Raw genomic sequence first — 24516 nt, 5'->3', positions numbered from 1 at the left:
CCTTTTGAGTGGAGGAGAAGAAAAGGGACACACAGTGGGGCAACAATGAAGAAAAAGGAGGCACGGTGGGGATGGGCTGGCCCGTAGGCACGAGGTGGCCTATTTTACCTTTCTCACTTATTTACATACTCATACTTTATTTTTTATTACTTTTCCAATGCCTTTTATCACTCCCTCCCTAAGAGGGGGTTTCCATGGGGTGGGGAAGAGAGAAGAGGGGTATGGCAGCTTGGCTTGTGAAAAGCCCTCATCAGTGCGTTCTCTAAGACGACTCAATGATTGTGGAGCTTGCTATCAAGAGCGTGTATACGTGTGTGCCCTGACCATTGGAGTTGAGAGATGGACGTGGTTACCTTCGCATGGTGCAATTCCCAAGGCAAACCCAACACACAAGCCCCCTCTCCGTGATGGTGATAGTGTCAACTCTTCCCACTATACTCTACCAAGTGCTGACTTCCCATGGACTGCCCCCCCCCCTCGATAGTGACCTCTCAGTGTCAATTTATAGGTGTTGGCTGCTTGAATTATGGTAATCCCAGTGTGATTAGGGTAAGCTTAATTGGGGAGACAAAGCAAGTGGTGGGCCCGGTGTGGTTGACCCTTGCTTTGTTTTGGGAGGTTATTAAAAGATGAGAATCTCTACGTGGGCCTTTGTGACCATCACCTAGAGAGAGGATATTTACAAAAAATGGGAATTTTACAATGGCTCGGTGAAAACTGAAGAAATGATGAAAATAACCTATAAATTATTGGAATTGGCGTCGTGGTTGCGTGTTGCCGGCGAATGGTGTGTTGATGGTGCACCGGTGTCGAGCGTACTTCTTTTCGGGGTCGGCCGGGGCATGACTTCGGCACATTTTCTCTTTTTGTTTTTGGCAGCGTGCGCTTTGGATCCTTCTTCTTTTTCGTTCGATGTCGTAGTCATAGACCTTTGGTTTTTTTTTTTTGTATTCGTGGTGCGGTGTGTATATGCGTGTGTGTGTACGTATTGGTGCAAGAGGGCAGATGTGTGTGTGTATGTGCGAGTGCGCATGCGTGCGTGTATGTGTGTGTATTTGTATATGTATGTGTGTGCACGTAAGCGTGCGTGAGAAAAGGGGCTTAATATTATTATGTAAATAATATATACTATATATTGTTTTTTTTGTTTTTTTTATGTTGATTGGCGGCGGCCGGTTGCCTGTGCTACGCGAGGTGGATGGGGGGGGAGATGGGGACAGAGAGAGAGTGTGTGTGTGTGTGTGGTGTGTGTGTGTAGGTAGAGAGAGAGAGAGAGAGAGAGAGAGAGAGAGAGAGAGAGAGAGAGAGAGAGAGAGAGAGAGAGAGAGATTGTCTGCTGCGTGCTCGTGCACAGCGCCAGAGGGAGAGAGGGCGGGGTGAGATGGTGTGTGTGTGTGTGTGTGTAGAGAGAGAGAGAGAGAGAGAGAGAGAGAGAGAGAGAGAGAGAGAGAGAGAGAGAGAGAGAGAGAGAGAGAGAGAGGTTATATGTGGCCTCAGCGCCCAAGAGGGAGAGAGAGAGAGAGAGGGGGAAATGGTCTGCGCCTTCGGGCTGAGAAAAAGAGAGAGATTTTTTTGCGCCTTCGGGCTGAGAGGAGGAGAGAGATATGGGGTGAGGGAGAGAGAGGGATAGGGTGTGTGGTGTGTGTGTAGAGAGGGTGTGTAAGGGAGGGAGTGTGTGTGGATAATAGAGAGAGAGAGAGAGAGTATTTTTCTATGCCTTCATAGGCTGGTTGAGAGCGAGAGAGAGAGTGTGAGGCAGAGAGAGGGAGGTCCGCGCCTTGTGGGCCGCTGGACAAGAGAGTGAGGGAAGGGGGGGGGGTTGGAAATGGAGTGGGGTAGGGGGAATGCGTGGGTGAGAAAGAGAGAGAATAGTATCTACTGTCTTGCATGGTAGCTCAAGGATGAGAGCAGGGGAGCAAGTCAATGGGTGGGGAGTGAGGGAGAATATTAACGGGCCAAGGGAGGAGGGAATGACGTTGAGGGGAGGGTGAGGTGAGCGGGTGGGGGAGAGAGAGAGAGAGAATATTATTCGAACTATTGTCTTGCATGGGATGTGTGTGTGTGTGGATAAGAATACGGAAGAGAGAGGGTTCGCATGCGGCCACGGGCTCGTGGTAGCGAGAGCGTGAGAGAGAAAACGAGAAAAGGGGGTGTGGGAGCTCGAGGCTTGCGCCTAGCCGAGGGCGGCCAGTGAGAGGTGTGTGGTTGAGAGCGAGAGAGAAGATATTAGAGAGAGAGAGAAGGTGTGATCGGTCATTGGTAGGCAACGAGGGAGATAGAGAGAGACGAGTTTCGGGCCAGCTGCGGGCTGTGATGAACAGCGCCGGGCCATTGCTTAAACCTTCCAACAGTACCGCCATGGCTCCGGCAGAGAAAAATAAGATTTTTTTTCTTTTTTTTTTCTTTTGATTTCCGAAAAGCGGCCATCATTAGCCCTCTTCCTTTTGGCTAGAGGCATTCATGTCTCTAGCCCTGACTTTGATTCTTCTTCAGCTGAGTTGTAGGAGCCGATATCGAGTTGCCTTTTGAACCAGCCATTCCATTTGGCCATTGGTGAGATTTCTGGGATATTCATGAATCTGTAGCAGGTTCGAGTGATAGCTTGTTCCTTGGAATAGTGTCGGTTGATTAAACAGGAAACCCATGGCTTTCAAAACTCTGTGCCAGTGTCCTCCTGGATCCCAAGTGAAAAATAGGATCATTGTCTGCAGTGTCCAGACAATAAAATTTGCATGCCAAATTGGACCAAATTTGTAACCACCAGTAGCAAGAGGGGAAATGAGCATCTTGGCTCCTGCAAAGACAGAGCTGAAAATTATGATTCCCAAGAGTCTACCAAGAATCCACCATATATGGCCGCCTCGTTGGTGTGGTGAGCTCAAGTTGTCTTCAGAATCCTACTTACTGCCATGATTGGAAGAAACTGCAAGCATATCATGATTCTTTTGGGTGTGCTCAAACATGTCAGCTTCCTTTTCTAATGCTAATAGCAAGCCACCTACCTTGCGGCTTAAATACAAGCGTAATCCACTTACCTTTCTCCAAAGAGAGGATGCACTATTTGTAAAAAATTGTACCAAATTGGGAATGAGGCCTTCATTCTTGCATTCTATCAGCCCTTTGTCTATCCATGGCTGCTTAGCTCTTATCTCCATGCTGATCTTATCTCTATATGTTATAGCGGCTAGCCATAGCCATAGGTCTGATGCATCCCATGCAAACACAATGCTGTGTTTTCCTCTTGTTCCAATGGTCCAGTTATTTGAACAATCTTCTCACTTGATCCGTCTTCTGCTATCTTCATCTTGCCCTCTTCTGCAAGACCAATGATACTTGGTGTGCGGGTACCAATTGGTGGTGGGTGTAGGATGACTGTAGCTGGTGATTGTGGCGGTGGTTGCATTGGTGACTGGCGTTGAACTGGTGTGGCTAGCTATGGTTGCACCGCTGGTGGTGGGATTCGAACAGGTGGGATTGGTTGCTTGGGTGGCGGTGGTCTTGCTGTTGGCGGCGAAGAGATCTGATTCTGTCTCCCCTCTCTATTGAAATTCTGCCCTCGGGTATGGGTAGTAGTACATTCCATGGCCATCTTCCCCGCAGTTGTAAGAGTGGTACTCTTGGTTTTGCCTTCGTTGTCCTATTCCTTGTTCTGGATTCCTGCCAGGTGCATGCCCTTGCTGCACCAGATGCACAGATGAACTCTCTAGTTGGGTTGTGATGCGACTTAGCAGGTCTTGCTACGCTTCTGATGTCTCCTACGGTTGGACTCTATGATTGGCTGTTGAAGTCACTAGGGTTGGTCGGGCCGAGCTTGTTTCCTCTGACTTGTTTACTCTTGCTTGCATGTGCAGCTTCTTGTCTTTAAGGCGGGCTACTTTGACTGCCAACTCATATGTTGCAGAAACCTTCCCTTCACCTTCTCTCTAAGCGGCGACCATAGACGAGTAATGAAACAGTCCTTCTTTAGGAAATTAGGCGCTCCTTCGCCTTCCTCCAGTGAGGCAAACCATATCTCCCATAAGTCCACAAATTTGGACTCGTAGGTGGTATACTCCAGCAGACCTCTCTGCTTTAATTCTGTCAGTAGTTGCTACCATAGCTTCTCCGAGGTTGTGCCTGCACCACTAGCATCATAGTAGTTCAACATCACAAAAAGCTCAAGGAGGTAAATAAACATGTAGTGCAGAAGCTCAGGCCGCTAGGAGTAATTCAACAAGACGCCCTTCTCAAAGAGGTGAGGAAACTTGTAGAAGCAGGTTTCATCTATCCTATTGAAGACTCGGAGTGGGTTTCTCCAGTGGTAGTCACACCAAAGAAGAATGGTATGTGGAGGCTTTGTGTTGATTACAAGACCCTTAATGCAGCCACAAAGAGGAACCATTTTCCTCTTTATTTTTAAGATGAAACTCTCAATGAAGTAGCAGGACATGAGTGCTACACTGTATGTGATGGCTACTCGGGCTACTTCCAAATTAGCATCACTGAAGAAGATCCAAAGAAGACAACATTGATCACACCATGGGGATGTTTTGCTTACAGAGTTATGCCTTTTGGTCTCACCAATGCTGCAACCACTTTTAAGCGCTATGTGACATTTGTTTTTCAGCCATTCTTTCAAAAATCATTCCGTGTTTTTATTGATGACTTATGTACCTATAGCTCCTACTCTCTTCATTTGGAGAAATTTTATGAAGGTCTAGCTAGGGTGCATGCTTTGGGTGGCCAACTCAACGTGGTGAAATGCGACATTGGTGAAAGCAAGGTTACTCTTCTTGGCCATGCGATTTCTGCCAAGGTGTCTTTGACCTTTCCCACCACAACAAAGCAGTTGGTCTCTTTTCTTCAAAAGGTGAGGTATTTGAGTAGGTTTATTCTGGTCTCTCAAGTGGTTCTCCCTTTACAACAAGTTACCCATCAAGAGATCATCACTTGGAGTGAAGAAAATGAACAACAGTTCAATGAGGTGAAACAAATTCTAGCCTCACTTCCCAACATTGCACCTCCAAAGTGGGACAAGCCATTTTATGTACCCTAGTGTGGAAAATGACACACTTGGGGCGGTATTGATGCAAACAGATCCTCAAACTTCTTTCATGCATCCTATCTACTTCTCAAGTTGCATGATGGTGATTGCATTAATGTTTGCTACCACAAAACTTTGCTCTTATTTATTGTCTAGACCGTTCATAATATTAATAATGGAAGAAGTATTTCCTTATGTAATGCAACACATGGATGTTTCTTCTAGGATTTCCAAATGGCTCACAAGGTTGCAAGAGTTTGACTACAGAATGCAAGTGGAGATCTCCACAAGAGCTAGTCTAGGAGGCATTGTCACTTGTTGCCACTATGAAAAGAAGCTTAAGATCAAGACAAGTGACAAAGAAGTAACACCTGTGTTGGAAGTCCCTAAGATAGAGAGGGCTCACTCTCTTTTCTTCAATGGATCCTATAAGAGGACAGTGGACAAAGCTGGGGCAGCCATTGTCATCTTCAACGAGCAAGGAGAAACGGTATTCTACATTGGACATCACTTGGATTCCCACTCCAACAATGAAGCAGAATATGCAGCCTTAACTCTTGGGTTAGAGTGGTGTGTGACCCAAGGTATTCAACGACTAAATGTATTTGGTGACGCCATGATTTTAATAAAACAAATACAAGGAACTTGGGCTTGTAAAAATCATAGCTTGCTAGGCCATTTGTGCAAAGCTAAGGAACTTTTAGGGAAATTTCAAGTTGTACAATTACATAATGTCCCTCGAGTAGAAAATCAAGAAGCAGATCCTCTAGCTAGAGAGAAGCTACAAGACGTTCCAATGGTGGGTTCTATCAAGTTGAACTTGTCTCTCTTCCAAGGTAGTGATTCTATGCCTGACACATGAGTTTCTTGGACACATGAGAGTGTCCTAAAGATCTTACTAAGGGTCAAAAGCAGTGGCTTGTGTGCAAGGCAACAAAATACCGCCTTATCAATGACAACCTCTCCTGCAAGGATAAGGATCAAATTCTTAGGCGTGTACCTCTCTCTAGAGAAGTCACAAAAATAATTTCAAGTTGCCATGATGGTGTTTGTGGAGGAAACTATGCACTGGCTTTACCAATAGGAAGGTTCTACAAGCCGGGTTTGTGTGGCCTAGTTTACAAAGAGATGTGGATCACTAGTGCAAAACATGCAAAGAGTGTCAAAAGGTAGGGGATAGGAGGCTCACACATGAGCCACATACTCCTATAATCTCTTATGGACCATTTGCGAAATGGGGAATTGATGCCATTGGGACTTTGCCAAGGAGCCAATAAGGTAAATTGTATATCATCATGGGTGTGGACTGCATGACTAGGTGGGCTGAAGCAGGTGCTACAACCCAGATTACAACTAAGGAGGTGGCTCTCCTGCAAGGATAAGGACCTCTCCTGCAAGGATAAGGATCAAATTCTTAGGCGTGTACCTCTCTCTAGAGAAGTCACAAAAATAATTTCAAGTTGCCATGATGGTGTTTGTGGAGGAAACTATGCACTGGCTTTACCAATAGGAAGGTTCTACAAGCCGGGTTTGTGTGGCCTAGTTTACAAAGAGATGTGGATCACTAGTGCAAAACATGCAAAGAGTGTCAAAAGGTAGGGGATAGGAGGCTCACACATGAGCCACATACTCCTATAATCTCTTATGGACCATTTGCGAAATGGGGAATTGATGCCATTGGGACTTTGCCAAGGAGCCAATAAGGTAAATTGTATATCATCATGGGTGTGGACTGCATGACTAGGTGGGCTGAAGCAGGTGCTACAACCCAGATTACAACTAAGGAGGTGGCTAAGTTTGTATTTGAAACTATTTTTTTCCGTTTTGGCACTCCTCTTGAAATAATGTTTGACAGGGGACCAGTTTTTAGAGGAGACCTGATAGGAGAGCTGATGGAGAAGCTGGGTATCTCATGACAACACTTAACTCCCTACTATCCACAATGCAACGGTTTGGTGCAAAAGGTAAATGGTATGACCTACAAGATCATCACTACACATGTAAAAAATCACAAAAGTGATTGGGAAAAGCATCTTATGGATGCACTTTGGCCTTATAGCACTTCATTTCGCACATCCCTTGGGTTCACACCATATCACTTGGTGTATGGTAAGGAAGCCATTTTACCGATTGAAGTACAATCGGCTAGTTTTCACGGTGCTAGCTAGGCAGATGGAGTGCCCTAATGATCATCTTCACAACCACATTCTTGATCTAGAGAATCTTCAACCAGACAAATAGGATGCCATCAACTATTATGCAACATAGGCAGAGCAACATCGACTTACCTTCAACAACAGACTGAGGGAAAAAGGTCTCAAGAAAGGTATGTTGGTCTAAGGTATGATAAAAGGTTTGCACTAGGAGGTATAAAACGTTTTCACCCAAATGGGAGGGGCCATACATCATTAAAAAGCACTACAACAATGGCAGCTACCGATTGATGTATGCAAATGGTAGGCTCCACAAAACACGTGTCAATGGAGGAGGCTAAAGCAATACTTTTTGAGGTTTGATCAAGCACCTATGATGGAAATCCCTTAAAATGGAGACTCCTCCACCTCAAGTGAAGAAGAATCAAGTACATAGCTAGAGACATAAATACCTCCAGCTTCAAGGGGAGGGCTAATGAGGGCCGTTTTTCAAATATTGCTCCACCTCTCTCTTGAATTGCACTTGATGCATGAAAATCACAAAAAAAACTATGTATTAATTTTGTGTATAGCTATGGTTTTGAGACATTTGGAACTTGAAATAAGGAGAGGTAGGAACAAACTCTATGAAGAGAAAAAAAAAATCACTGGATGCTGATTCTACCCGACGGTCACTACGTGACGATCACTACTGGTGAAGAGTAAAAGACAATAGTGAAAGGGAGGAGGATCTAATGAATTATTGAGTTAGATTGAACAAAATATTATGAAATCCAAGTATAGTTTACTTGTGGACACAAGGCTTGCACATGAAGTCAAGAGGGGACCACCTCGAAGACTTTTGGAAGGGAAAAGACGGACATATATTTTTGTGATATTTTTCTCTATTTTTTTCCATTTTGAATTGAAAAACATTTTCAACAGAAAATTTGTAGGTGTTGGATGGGGGGAAAGGGGAACACATCTGGAACCCAAACAGTTCGCCTCTCTATATCCCAAGATAATCACTACACCTCGATCCACTAGAGTTCACCTTCAAAACTCACACACACAGAGGTTCGGGGAGGTACACACATCTCCAACACCGGCACCGGATTGTTGGAACATAGCAAAGAGAAGAAGGGGGAAAAGGGGAAGAAACGACACTCAAAATCGATAGGATCTGCTTCAGTTATGGCCAAAAAACCTCATTTACACAACCATAAGAAATTTCTACCACAGCTCGACATGGAGACCTTGAGCAACGAAAAAAAAACTGCAATCTCTGGCTTCACTACTCGTGCAACTCTTCTTGCTGAGACCACGGCAAAAACACAACTATGATGGCATCTTCACTCCAAAAGGAAGACCGCCTCCATCCTGTGTTGAGAACTCAGGAACACACCTCCAAGTCCGCCTCTTCTAGGCCGAGGGCTCCTCCATTGAGCAAAAACAAATGGCACCCTCTTCTCCTCTGGCTCTCCAAGATCTTGCCTCCCAAAAAACGTTCTCCTAACTGCCAAAACGGGGGCCTTATGGCCGTGTGAGCAGGCTCCTCCTTTTCTATCTTTCGGACTTCACCTTTCTATATTTAGCCTTCTTTACTGCATGTGAAAGCATCCCATGGGCTTGCCTTAAGCCCCAAGTCTTCACAATCACTGTGCCGCTACGATGGGTACAACCCCTTATCTAAAATGTTTGGTGCCTCTATGACACATGAGCATCGCCCCTTATGAAATGCCACCTCATCACCTGCAACACGCAAATTGCACTGCCTCTACAGATGCCCAAAAATGCCACCAGACATGCCCAATCCAGCGCTCCTAGGTCCGACACCATAGCCCATGCAGGGAGAGCTCTCCCTTTCTCTCACTTGTGAGTAATGGGGGACATGGCCTTGCCCTTATACCGCATGCCTCAATGCAAGAATTGCACATATGGGGTATTTACCTGCCATGTGCAAACTCTACAGAGCATGGCCTCCAAACTCACAACCTCAAGTGGAAAATTTAAGAAAATCCCTAAAAATCTCACATGTTTGATCAACACTCCATTGACTGCCATTTGTGACCTGACATTCCAATTAGCAAGCTGGAACAACCATCTCTTAGATCGGGCCCCCAGCTACTTCCCATACCATCCGCAATGCATCTTGGTTTCCCAAGGCCCACCAATCAATGCGAGAAAAACTTGGAAAACAACACCTGCAACCATCCTTTGGGTGACTGCTCCCTGACTTCTAACTGCTACAACTTTTCACTCCGGGCTCCGTTCAACGAGCAGTCAATACTTGTTGGCTCTAGACACTGCAAAACTCCTTCTCAAACTCTATCGAGGCCTAAAAAATGCAAGATGACATGAATCCCCATGTGATCAGGTGGGCACAACCTCGCCTCCGACAAAACTTCAACTGGCCATAACTTGCTATCCCTAGCTCCGATCTTCCATCTGGAAAGACGAGCATGCTTCATAATTTGAGCACTACATGTTGGTGGTCCCAAACCTGCTCGGACCACATGGTATCACTTAGCCTATCCGTCTAAGCTCTGCAACCACCTCTAACTTTAAACTCAAATATCTTGCAGCCTATAGCTCTGTTTGAGGAGCCATCTAAACTTGTTCCTTCGACGCTTCAAGCTCTACACACTAGGGCCAAAAAACAACAATTTGATCACACTTCATCTGCGACCCTATCAGGCCCTATCTGGAGCCTTTTTGGCCTAAAGAACCGCATAAATCATACATCTCTATTGCCAATTGTCTGCCCCGACTCTTCCCATTTTCCCTAGCCCTCTGCTATGCATGTTTAAGCATACACGTCATTGTGTGTGCCCTCTACTAGAGTCGACACACTTTGGCTGCACTATCAGTGCCCAACCCCCTTGTTGAACATTCATGTTCAACCAAAAAGAATCTTTATTCTACTACCTACTGCAAAAATTGGCAAATACTACTAGCAAACCAAAACAACCACCATATATACATGGCCCTACTCATGCTAACTTCTGCCAAACCTAAAGTGGATTGCATCACCCCCTGCATCACATGGATTTTGCCTAGATCAAAAACCTTGCAATGATTTCCTCCATCCATCTGCAACACCCTCCAATAGTGCTTCCCCATGTCCACAACCAACCATGCACACAATATGCCCAAATCACCTTAGCACTTCTTATCACCTTTACCTACCTCATCATCATACTTGGCTTTGTAAACACACCATCCGTACCATCTAACAATTTTGACCCTCCCTCACAACCATGTAAAGTAGAGTTCATCTCCATGGAACTTTGTATCTAGCAAATAACATGCCTCACTGCTGCACTTACAAGCATACACTCCAACCATGTAAAGAATACCTCTTTGGACAACTTGGACTCCATTGGGAAATCTCTTTCATTTTCCATATGTCACACATCTTGCACTCGACTCTCCGCCTCCTTTGAATTGATACACTCCTCTCTACTAGCATCATCAAGATCATCTTCTTCAGCCCTTGGCACCTTTAGATCAATCTGCTCGACCTGCCTGTCATTTTCAATTGCATGTTCTTTGACCACCTTTTTTATTGGTGCATCATGCTCTACCAAGGTAGAGATAAATTCTCCCCACACTGCATCATCCTGGTCCTCATTCGTAAGCAAGGCCGCATCACCCCATTTGGAAAAATCCTACACCATTTCTAGTTGTATATTCTCACAGGTGGACATAGACTCCTCCACTTGATCCTCAGTAGGCACATTGACATGTACTGCTGCCTGTTCTTTAGACATATCCACCATATCTCCATGCACATGGAAAAGATCATACTCTTCATACCTGGACTCGTATGACTCTGTCTCCCAGCTTTTATCAACATCCGTGGAGCTGCATTCGTTTGGATCAACTTCATCTTCTGTCTCCAACTCTAGAATCTCTTCTAGCTTTACTGCATCGACTTCATTTACAAATCGTACTCTCTAGTCTTTACCATTCTTCAAAGAGTGCTAAAAATACATACCTTGATTTGGTACTACTTCTCTTGCCTTGTATCCATCTTCTGCACAACTCGAGCCACCGTAATTGGCAACCTCAACATGGGAACCACCCCATCTCTTTGCATCCACAAAACTCAGGGTTCTTCCAATGCTAGTACACTCCTTTGCACCACTCTCCGCTCAACTCTCACCACTTCCATTTGCTTGAGCATCAACACATTGGGAAAACCTTGCTTGGTCTGCCTCTTCTTTATCATCTTTTTGGTCTCGCCTCTCGCCAATTCCACCGCCTCAGCATACGTCACACACCCACCCGTCTCCACTTTGTCTCTGACCTCTTCATGCAAACAATCGCACAACTTATTCATTTTTAGAAAATCAACACCATGAGTACCAGTTACCTCCATCAGCTCTTGTCACAGGGCTTTGAATTTCCATATGAATGTTTGGAAACTTCCGTCAAGATTCTACTTTAAACCGTCCAGTTTTTAGTTCACCTCATGCATCTGCACCACTGGTGCATATTGGCATCAAATAGCCGCTTCCAAAGCTTCACAATTCAACTTTTCTTAAGTCGTTAGCCCATCAAACTACCGCTTTGCACTTCCCCAAAACAACAGTGGGAAAATTCTCACTACACCTTCTTCCCTCATCAACCCGTTTTCCAACACAAATAGGCCATAATCTTGCAGCCAGGCTTCCACATCTTCCACCCCAAGGAAATTAGGAAAATTCGACCAAGCCATCTTTCACTACACCTGCTCTTCAAAATTTGCACTTCATAAGCTCCGAGAGCATAACTTTACCTTGAAATAGGAGCAATAATATGCGCCTCCGTGGGGGCACCAGAAGATGGATGGGGGAAAAGGGGAACACACTTGGTACCCAAACAGTTTGCCTCTCTATAGCCTTCGATAATCACTGCACCCCGATCCACTAGAGTTCACCTTCAAAACTCACACAATTCACATCAATCCACACCGATTTGGCTTGTTTACGATCGTGCCACAGCACAAACCACTCTCTCTTTCTCTCTCACACACATAGAGGCCTAGGGAGGTACACACATCTCCAACACCGGCACCGGATTGTCAGAATAGAGGAAAGAGAATAAGGGGGAAAAGGGAAGAAACGACACTCAAAATCAATATGCTCTGCTTCAATTATGGCCAAACTACCTCATCTACACCACCATAAAAAACTACTACCACAGCTCGGCATGGAGACCTCGAGCAACAAAGCAAAAACTACAATTTCTGGCTTCACCATTCATACGACTTTTCTTGCTGAGACCACGGTAACAACACAACTATGATGGCGTCTTTGCTCCAGGAAGCTCGTCTCTGTCCCGTCTTCAAAACTCGGGAACACACCTCCAAGTCCGCCTCTTCTAGGCCGAGAGCTCCTCCCTTGAGAAAAAAAAAGGTGTCCTCTACTCCTTGGGCTCTCCAAGAGCTCTCGCCTCCCAAAAAATGTCCTCCTAACTGCCAAAATGGGGGCCTTATGGCCATGTGAGCCTCCTCCTTTTCTTTTTTTTGGACACCACCTTTCTATATTTATCCTTCTTTATTTACTGCATGTGAAAGTGCCCCATGGGCTTGTCTTGAGCCCCAAGTCTTCACAGTCGTGGCGCCGCTACTTTTGGGTACAACCCCTTATCTAAAATGTTTGGCACCTCTACGACATGCAGGCCTCACCCCTTATGAAATGCAGCCTCATAATCTGTGACACACAAATTGCACCGCCTGTGGACGCCCAACAGTGCCACCAAACATGCCCAATGCAGTGCTCGCAATACCGACACCAGAGCCCATGCAGGGAGAGCTCTCCCTTTCTCTTGCTTGTGAGTAATGGGGGACATGGCCCTACCCTTATAACACATGAGTCAATGCAAGAATTGCACGTATGGGGTATTTACCCGCCATGTGGCAGTTCTCCAGAGCATGGCCTCCAAACTCACAACCTCAAGGGGAAAATTTTAGAAAATCCCCACAAATCCCACATGATTTGATCAACACTCTAGTGACTGCCATTTGTGGCCTGATATTCCAATTAACAAGTTGCAACAACCATCTCCTAGATCTAGCCCCGGGTTACTTCCCTTACCATCCGCAATGCATCTTGGTTTCCCAAGGCCTGCCAACCAATGCGACCAAAACTCGAAAAACAACACCTGCAACAACCATCCTTTTGGGCGACTGCTCCCCGAATTCCAACTGCTATAATTTTCTGCCCCCGGCTTCGTTCAATAAGCAGTTAATTCTTCTTGGCTCCAGACACTGCATAACACCTTCTCAAACTCTATGGAGGCCTAAAAAACGACAGATGGCACGACTCTCCATGCGATTAGGTGGGCACCAACCTGGCCCCGACAAAACTTCAACTGGCCATAACTTGCTATCCCTAGCTTCGATCTACAATTTGGAAAGACGAGCATGCTCCATAATTTGAGCACTACACGCCCATGGCCCCAAACTTTCTCAGACCATCTGGCATCACTTAGCCTATTCGTCTAAGATCTGCAACCACCTCTAAATTCAAACTCAATTATCTTGTATCCTATAGCTCCATTTGATGAGCCGTGTGGACATGATCCTTCAACATTTTAAGCTCTACACACTAGGGTCAAAAAACCATCACTTTGATCACCCTTCATTTTCCACCTTGTCAAGCCCTATCTAGAGCCTTTTTGGCCTAAAGAACCGCATAAAGCATACATCTCTGTTGCCATTTGTCTGCCCACTTTCTTCGTATGGAAATTCAAAATTGCGAGGCCACTAAGGCTCCACATCATCACATTTTTTCCATCATGGCCCTCCTTATAGGCCCATGTGCCATAGCCCTCTGCTATGAATCTTTAAGAATACACATCACTACCTGTGCCCTCTACTAGGTTCGACACACTTTGGTTGCACCATCATTGACCAACACCCTTGTTGAGAATTTATGTTCAACCAAAAAGCATCTTTATTCTACTACCTGATGCAAAAACTAGCAAACACTCCTAGCAAACCAAAACAACCACCATATATACACGGCCCTACTTTTGCTAACTTCTTCCAAGCCTCAAGTGGGTTGCCCCACCCCCTACATCACATGGATTTCGCTTGGATAAAAAAACTTGCAATGATTTTCTCCATCCATCTGCAACACCCTCCAATAGTGCTTGACCCATGTTTGCAACCAACCATGCACACAATATGCCCAAATCACCTTAGCACTTCTTCTCACCTTTACTTGCCTCATGAACATACTTAGCTCTGTAAACACAGCGTCTGTACTATCTAACAATTTTGACCCTCCCTCCCAACCATGTAAAGCAAAGTTTATCTCCATGGAACACTGTATGTGGCCGATAACATGCCTCATTGCTGCGCTTACATGCATACACTCAAACCATGTATCTCCACCTCCTTTGAATTCATACACTCCTCTTTGCTAGCATCATCAAGATCTTCTATAACCCTTGGTTCCTCAAGATCAATCTGTTTGAGTTGCCTGTTCTTCGACCACCTCTTCTATTGCTGCATCATACTCTTCCAAGGTAGAGAGAATTTTTCCGCACACTGCATCATTCTGGTCCTCATCCATAAGCAAGGCACCATCACCCCATTTGGAAAAATCCTACACCATTTCTAGTTGTTTATCCTCATAGGTGGGCATAGACCTCTCCACTTGATCCTCACTAGGCACATCGGCATGTACTGCTCCCTGCTCTTTACACATATCCACCATATCTCCATTTACATGCAAAAGATCATACTCTTCATACCTTGATTGGGCTGACTCTTTCTCCAAACTTGTATCAGCATCCATGGAATGCATTCGCTTGGCTCAACTCCATCTTATGCCTCGAACTCTAGAATCTCTTCCAGCTTTACTACCTCAACTTCATCTACAAATCGTACCCTCTAGTATTTAACATTCTTCAAAGACTGTTGAACATCCATACCTCGATTTGGTACTACTTCTCTTGCTTGATCCTGATTTTTCTCCACCTCTTGCACAACTGGAGCCGCCCTAATTGGCAACCATAGCATGGGAACCACCCCATCTCTTTGCATCCACAAAACCTGGGGTTCTTCCCGCGCTAGTACACTCCTTTGAACCACTCTTGGCTCAACTCTCACCACTTCCATTTGCTTGGGCATCACCACATCTGGAAAACCTTGCTTGGCCTGCCAATTCTTTAACATCTTTTTAGTCCGGCCGCTTGCCAATTCCACCACCTCACCATACGTCACAGGCCCACGCGTCTCCACTTTGTCTCTGACCTCCTCATGTAGAAAATTGTAAAACTTGTTCAGTTTTAGAGAATCAACCCTTCTAGTGCCAGTTACCTCCATCAGCTCTTGCCAAAGGGCTTGAATTCCCATATGAACGTCTAGAAACTTCGGTCGAGATTCTACTTTAAATCGTCCAGTTTTCTCTTGACCTCATGGATCTACCTCGCTGGCACATACTGGTGTCAAAAAGCCGCTTGCAAAGGTTTTCTTCTTCGGTAGCCAATCAAACCACAACTTTGTACTTCCCCAAAACCAACAGCAGGAAAATCCTCATTGCACCTTCTTCCCTCGTAAACCTGTTTTCCAACACAAATAGGCGATAGTCTTGCACCAAGGCTTCTGTATCTTCCACCCCAGTGAATGTAGGAAAACCTGACCAAGACATCTTTCATTGCACCTATTCTTCAAAATCTACACTTCATCAGCTCCGAGACCATAATTTTACCTTCAAATAGGAGAAATTAGATGCTCCTCCGTGGGGGCACTAGAAGATGGATGGGGAAAGGGGAACACACCCGGAACCTAAACAATTTGCCCGTCTATAGACTTGAATAATCACTACACCCCAATCCACTAGATTTCACCTTCAAAACTAACAAAATTGACATCAATCCAAACCAATTCGTCCCGTTTATGACCGTTGTGCAACACACACCACTCTCTCTTTCTCTCTCACACACACAAAGACCCGGGGAGGTACACACATCTCCAACACCAGCATCGGATTATCGAAACAGAGCAAGGAGAAGAAGGGGGAAAAGGGGAAGAAACAACACACAAAATCCATAGGATCTGCTTCAATTATGGTAAAAAAATCTCATCTACACAACCATAAAAAATTGCTACCACAACTCGGCATGAAGACCTGGAGAAACAAAGACAAAAATGCAATCTCTCGCTTCACCACTCATGCGACCCTCCTTGCTGAGAGCATGGCAACAACACTACTATGATGGCATCTTCACTCCAAAATGAAGCCCACCTCCATCCTATCTTGGAAACGCGGGAACATACCTCCAAGTCCGCCTCTTCTAGGCTAAGGGCTCCTCCCTTGAGCAAAAAAAATGACACCCTCTTCTCCTCCGGCTCTCCAAAAGCTCGCCTCCCAAAAATTGTCCTCCTAACTGCCAAAACAAGATTCCAGTTAACAAGATGTAACAACCATCTCCTGAATCCGACCCCCGGCTACTTCCCGTACCATCTGCAACGCATCTTGGTTTTGCAAGGCCCCCTAATCAATGCAACCAAAACTCAAAAAACAACACCTACAACCATCCTTTGGGCGACTGCTGTGCGACTTCCAACTAGTACACCTTTTCGCTCCGGGCTCTATTCAAAAAGTAGTCAATTCCATTGGCTCCAGACACTGTATAACACCTTCTCAAACTCTATTGATGCCTAAAAAATTCCATATGGCACGAATCCCCATGCAATCAGGTGGGCACTAACTTGGCCCCGACAAAACCTTGACTAGCCATAACTTTCTATCCCTAGCTCCAATCCAATAGGGAAAGATGGGCATGCTCCATAATTTTAGCACTACATGCCCTTGGCCCCAAACCTGTTCGGACCACCTGGCATCACTTAGCATATCCATCTAAGATATGCAACCACCTCTAACTTCAAACTCAAATATCTTGCAACATGTAGCTCAGTTTGACGAGCGGTCTGGATCTGTTCCTTCAACAGTTCAAGCTCTACACACTAGGGGGAAAAAAATCACTTTTGGTCACCCTTCATCTACCACTATGTCAGGCCCTATCTAGAGCCTTTTTGGCCCAAAGAACCGCATAAAGCATACATCTCCGCTGCCATTTGTCTACCTAGGCTCTTCCCATCTTCCCTAGCACTATGCTATGCATCTGTAAGCATACACATCACTACCTATGCCCTCTGCTAGGGTCAACACACTTTGGCTGCACCAGCGTTGAGCTGATGTTTTAGCCCCTTTTTTTTATAGTTTTTGGAGCTACCGTTTGGGAGGTATGGCCGAAATGGTGGAGCCTATCTATCCACTTGGGAAGAAGTCATGGTTGTTTAACTACACACACCACTTTCTTGTAGATTTCTCTTCATTATTGCTGTATTTTCTCTTATTTTATTAAGATTCTCTTGGACTCAAGCTATGGAAGGGGGCATGGAGACAAAGCTCACCATGATGAAGGCGATTAGGAAGAAATTGGTCAATAAGCCAGGCACATGGATCTCTCTCATTAGGGGAATGCCTCTAACTGAGGATACTCTGTAATAACTCCTCTTGCTCATAATCACTCTCTTGGCCTATAAAAGGAGGCCTTCTCTTTTGTAAACAGGGACTACACTACATAGACACACACTATATCCCATAGAGACATACCCACACACCTACACATACACACCCTTGTGCTACATGCTAGTAGTAAGAACATATTATCACATAATCACAACACTTTCACCATGCACAAAATGAGCACCATATCTTCATACACTTGTAATGAAGTATTGAAGGCACGGTTTCAAGAAGAAGAATGATGGATACACTCATGATATTCCTCGCCATCAACTCCCATCCCTCCATTATGCTTCATACGGTCTTGTTCCCTTCTCTTCTTCTTTCCCTATGCTACAAGTCTATTTTATTCATATTTTGCAAGCAATCAACACACTCCATCTTGGTTCCATACCTTGTGTCGTTTGGGATACACTTCATTGTGAGTATGTTTTATGCTTGTTCTTTCCATTTTGCTTATGTTAAGGTGTGCGGATTCACCACCATACACACACTCTCTCTCCCTTTCATATTCCTATCATCTTGCTACTTGCATGTTTAGGTGTGCGGATTCGACACCACTGGTATGAAAAATGAGCATACTTGCATGTCTCCCTTACCTCATTATCTTCCTTACCTCAATCACAAGTAGCAAACCCATTCTTACTCACTCACCATTCTTCTCATCTTGTTTTCCAACCATCCATCCCACACTTGGGCATGGATCTTGAAATTGTTTTCCATGGCATGTTTGATTGTGTGTATATATGCATCCTAACCACATATCTTGCTAGGTGGTGCCCCTATTGTGCACCTCCCATGACGAATCCATTGTGCATAGTCTTGGTGTAGAGGCCACTGGGTCTGTTTTGCGTTTGTGCCTCTCAACAATAAACAAGTACAATGAGGGTAAACTCAGTGAGGGTTGGAATATGAAAGTACAACAGCTTTGAGTACAAGAGTTTGGGCTCCAAAATGATACAATGTAAATGGAATAGAATTTGATAGAGCCAAAAATAAATTAATGGATCCTATTTATACTCTTCTTGAGTGGGTTATGAGTGGATGCACATTGTATCCGTTACCAAGGTAGCTATTCATAGCTACTTCTTTTAGAAGCCTCCGACCAACCATCCATCATCCTCCTGCTAAGATCCATTTCTGTTGGGGTATAAAGCCCAATGTGGTCGCCCAGGTAAGTGGGCGGGCCGCTAGGTATGTACACATATTCTTTTGTAAAAACCTAATAAGAACTCACTATGCTCTACACATTACAGTAGAGCGAGTTCACCATATCGTCGTGCTCTTCTTCTCGCACTCTCTCTCGCGTCGCACTTCTGCTCGTACTCCTTCAACTGGTATCAGAGCTCAGATCGAGGCTCGAGGCAGCACTGTAGGAGGCTAGAGTCACCAACTTAGATTGGAGTGAAATTCGACAGGTGAAGACACGGCCCCAAATCTCGTGGATAAGCCCGAAGGACTTGGTGTTGTCAGAATTTCATTCTGAGGTCATCTCAGCCACCGTTCGGCTTCGACAAAGTTCTGCGCAGGCCATTTTCGACTACGTGGTCTCAGCGGGTGCAGATCCGACTCTGCAAATTTGGGGTTTTCGGCCTATGACTGCAGGTGCTGAGGATATTGGCACTCCCAAAGTGTTGATTTGTGGTTGTCTACACATCGAAGGACAGCTCACAGTTCTTGGAGGCGTGTCACATACGACACGGGTGCATCTACACACAGACTGTAGGCGACATCCACTAGTTCATCAGGTAGCTTGTGTTTGCTGCTTGATATTCCAGATTTCATCCTGACATTGCAGGTACTTCCACATGGGATGTATTGTCAGAGATGATGTATGTTTGTTGAGGGTTTGCTGGCTGTGAGTCACGCAGCAAACAACCACCGCAGCAATTACAGCATATAGGGGGGAATTTGTGGATGTATGACTTTGTGGGAAGTCTATGTACTGTCAGATTTACTGAAGCCTTTAGTGAGGTTTTATTGAGCTGGGGGATTCTCGAATGTTGAGATCCTTTCGGTGATACAGGTCTTGGAGCGATCCCTCGAGCACCCTTAGATAGGCAGCTAGGATGTATTGACTGTGAGTTAAACAGTTGGGATTGCATCTTTGCTTTACTGCCGTTGAGGCATTGTCGTAGTCTATGATTATAGGACAGTGACAGGATAGTGAGAGACAGTACAGGTGCAGGATAGGTTTACCCGCAGCTTACAGTGTCAGAGAGACAGTGTTTTTGAGCTGTTTTTTGGTCTGTTTTTTGAGTACACCAGAGCCATTTTACAAAGGAGACTCTGCCGAAATTTATGCAAAATCTGACGCTTTCTTGGTTCATTTGACAGGTTGATATTGGTTCAGAGGTCACTTTACAGGGGAAACTCTGCCGAATTTTTCCCAGGAAAGTAAACTACTGTGAAGCGTAGCTATGGCTGGATCACAGGACACTGCTCTTTACAATATCAAGAAGCTGGATGGAACCAATTTCCCATTGTGGAAGCAGCAGATTTGGCACGTGTTGGTACAAAATAAGTAGATAAAACCTATAAAGCTCAAGGGGATAAAACCAGAAGATATGGACGAAGATAAATGGAGCGAAATGGATGAATTAGCACTTTCTACCATTATGCTGACTTTGGCAGAAAGCGTTTACTTCAATGTAGCAGACGAGATGTCGGCTTATCAAGCATGGTTAAAGCCGAGTGATCTTTATGAGAAGCAGAGTGCAGCTTCACAGGTATATTGGCTTAAGAAGCTTGTTGACTTGAAGATGAAAGAAGGGACACCTATATCCAATCATCTGAATGAATTCAACACAATCTATAGTCAGTTGTCAGCTCAAGGTGTCAATTTTGATGAACCTGTTAGAGCTATGTTCCTGCTGATCACATTGTCGGAAAGTTGGGACACTTTTCGCACATCTTTGAGTAATTTTGCACCTCCAGATGGTTTGAACATAGCAGGTGTAGAAGGAAGTCTGCTTACTGAAGAAACCAATAGAAAGACAATGGACAAAGCCAAAGGAACAGCCTTAGTTGTCAGGGGAAGGACCAAAGAAAATTACAAAGGTGGAAAGAGGAATCGGTCTCGTAGCAAGTCCCGCAGTGCTAAAGGCAAGAGTGACATAGAATGCTACCATTGTGGCAAGAAGGGTCACATGAAAAGAGACTGCAGAGAATGGAAAGCAGAAAAAGGCAAAGAGAAAGCTGAAGACCATGGTGAGAAGAACAAGTCCTCAGTGAAGATTCAAGAAATAAATGTGACAAACACTGTTGCAGAGGATGACAGTTTAGTGTCAGGAGACATCTACTTCTTGAGAATACAATGGACTCAGCTCTTCTTACAGCATCTGATGGAAATGCACTGAGTGACTGGATTATAGACTTAGGGGCATCACTTCATGTGTCTCCAAACAAGGAGTGGTTTACCTCTTATGTGACCACTAAAGATCATGTTCGGCTGGGCAATGGGCAGACATGTGAGATCTTAGGTGTTGGAGATGTTCAATTGAAGTTTCAGAATGGCTCTTCTTTCACGCTGAAGAATGTGAGACATGTTCCCGCAATTACAAAGAGCTTGATCAGCACAGGTTTACTTGATGATGTTGGCTACGTCACCACTTTTGGACAGAACATGTGGAAGATATCCAAGGGTTCTATGACAGTAGCACATGGAGTAAAGTCTGGAGGACTTTACATGATTTATGTATCAAATGTCTCTAAAAATGTAATCAATGTAACCGAGCAGCCGAACGTTTCTTTGTGGCATAGCCGGTTAGGACATATGTCCAAGAAGGGAATGGAAATCTTGTCTCGTTCTGGTTATTTGCTTGGCTTTTCATTTAATGATTTTGAATTCTGTGAACATTGTTTGTATGGTAAGCAAACACAGCAGCCATATAAGCATAGAAGCAGTAGAAGAGATACACAGTTGGCACTTGTTCATAGTGATTTGTGTGGACCTATGCCTAACCTATCTCTAGGGGGAGCTTCTTACTTTATGACATTTATAGATGATTACTCGAGGAAAGTATGGGTTTACTTTCTCAAGCACAAGGATGAAGCGTTTAGTGTTTTCAAAACATTTGTGACACTTGTGGAGAATCAGAGTGGCAAGAAGCTTAAATGCTTATGCACTGACAATGGTGGAGAGTATGTTTCAAAGGCCTTTCAGGACTTTTGTGAGTCAAAAGGTATAAAACGTGAACTTACTGCTCCTTACAATCCTCCTCAAAATGGTGTTTCTGAGAGGATGAATAGGACCATACAAGAGAAGGTCAGAAGTATGTTGTCTAATGCATAGCTGCCAAATGGGTTTTGGGCTGAAACTGTATCAACAGTTGTTCATCTTGTAAATAGATCTCCTAGCAAGGTTTTGCAGAAGGATTCAGTGCCAGAGATGGTATGGTCAGGCAAAATGCCCTTATACAAGCATCTCAGAGTCTTTGGCTGTGAGGCATATACTCACGTTCCAAAGGAATTTAGGAACAAACTTGAGCCAAAGAGTAGAAAGTGAATCTTTCTAGGCTATGGTAATTCTGGTGAGATGGGGTACAGACTTTGGGATCCCGAATCCAGAAAGGTTATCCACAGCAATGATGTTCACTTTAATGAATCCAAATATCATTCTAAACCAGAGAGAGTTGAGGAGATTAGAAGAGTTGTCTTCCAAGAAGATGGACCTGCACGTGCAAGACAAAATGTCAGGGCTCAAGAGGAGCAAGGACAGGATAGAGTGTAATCACAGGTTGTGGCTGAGCCTGAGCCACCTATTGTGAGTAGATCTGGACATGTCACGCGACCTCCTGATAGGTTTGTTCCATCTATGAACTATGTCATGTTGACTGATTGCAATGAGCCTTCATGTTACAAGGAAGCAGTGAAAATGAAGGACTCCAGGAATTGGCAATTGGCCATGCAGTCAGAGATGACAGCTCTGCATAAAAACAAGACATGGAAGCTAGTTAAATTACCACAGGGCAAAAAGGCTCTACCTTGTAATTGGGTTTACAAGTATAAGATCACCGCTCATGATAGTCAGCCAAAGTAAAAAGCAAGGCTTGTTGCCAAGGGCTTTAAGCAAGAACAAGGCATTGACTTTGACGAAGTCTTCTCTCCGGTGGTCAAGATGACTACATTGAGATGCTTTCTTGCATTGGTTGCCATATTAGATTTGGTGTTGCACCAAATGGATGTCAAGACAGCGTTCTTGCATGGTGATTTAGATGTGGAAATTTACATGAAGCAGCCAGAAGGGTTTGTTGAGAAAGGCAAGGAAGATTGGGTATGCCAGTTGTTAAAGAGTCTTTATGGCTTAAAACAATCACCGAGGGCATGGTACCATAAATTCCACAAGTTTATGCTTTCTCAAGGCTACAAACGTAGTGAGTTCGATCACTGTCTATATACAAATAAGGCTAAGGATGGTAGCTGGCTGATCCTTATTTTGTATGTGGATGACATGTTGATTGCTGGCAAGCACTTGGAAGAAATTTCAGCTTTGAAGTCAAAGATGGCAAAATCGTTTGACATGAAACAAATGGGTGAGGCAAGTCATATACTTGGTATGCGCATTGAGAGAGACAGATCAAAGAAGTTGATTTGGTTATCTCAAACAGAGTATATTGACAAGGTTTTGCAACGTTTCAATATGGAGAATGGAAAGGCACTTAGTGTTCCATTGCCACCATATGTGAAACTTAGAAAACAAGATTGTCCTGTGTCTGAGGAAGAAAAGGCTGAAATGGATAAGATTCCATATGCATCTGCAGTGGGTAGTTTCATGTATGCAATGATTGCTACTCGCCCAGACATTGCATTTGCAGTGGGAGTAGTAAGTCGATACATGTCAAACCCAGGCAAGAAACAATGGGAGGCAGTGAAAGGAATATTGAGATACCTGAAAGCTACAAAGAGTATGCGTATATGCTATGGGAGTCAAGAGCTAAGTGTAAAGGGTTTTACAGACTCAGATTATGCAGGTGACTTAGACAACCGAAGGTCTACGTCAGGGTATGTCTTTACATTGGCTGGTGGAGCAGTATCATGGCGTTCTAGATTACAAGATTGTGTTACTCAGTCTACTACAGAGGCTGAATGTGTTGCAGCATCAGAGGCATGCAAAGAATCAATTTGGCTTAATCGACTAGTAACAGATTTGGGAATCAAAGAAGAGATGCCTGTGTTATATTGTGATAGTCAAAGTGCTATACAATTGGCTCGCAATCCAGTTTATCACTCAAAGACAAAGCATGTGGATGTGAAGTATCATTTCATCAGGGAAATGCTTGAGGATAAGCAACTTCAGCTTGTCAAAGTTCACACCACAGAAAATCCTGCTGATCTACTTACAAAAGGACTTCCCTCAGAGAGCTTTGCGCATTTTCGCAAGTAGTTAGGTGTAGGGTAGTACATCACTTCTCTACATCTCTTGTACATTAGGTTGTATAGTTGCTGGGGTATAAAGCCCAATGTGGTTGCCCAGGTAAGTGGGCGGGCCGCCAGGTATGTACACATATTATTTTGTACAAACCTAATAAGAACTCACTATGCTCTACACATTACAGTAGAGCGAGTTCACCATATCGTCGTGCTCTTCTTCTCACACTCTCTCTCGCATCACACTTCCGCTCGTACTCCTTCAATTTCTACCTTCTACAATTTGATATTAGTGCATAAAGTTATGCAATAAAAAGAATATATTGCTCATTGATGATAGACTTTTCAAGGGGTGTGTTAACCCAAAAGACAATTGCTTATATCTTGAAGGGAAGCGTGACTACCTTCTTGAATGTTTTTGAGGGAGGTGTGACTATCTTCTTTCCAATGAGCTTCTACC

The sequence above is a fragment of the Adiantum capillus-veneris genome, chromosome 21 (assembly GCF_014529385.1).
Source record: "Adiantum capillus-veneris isolate H3 chromosome 21, ASM1452938v2, whole genome shotgun sequence".
NCBI lineage: Eukaryota > Viridiplantae > Streptophyta > Polypodiopsida > Polypodiales > Pteridaceae > Adiantum > Adiantum capillus-veneris.
This window is presented reverse-complemented; position numbering follows the sequence as displayed.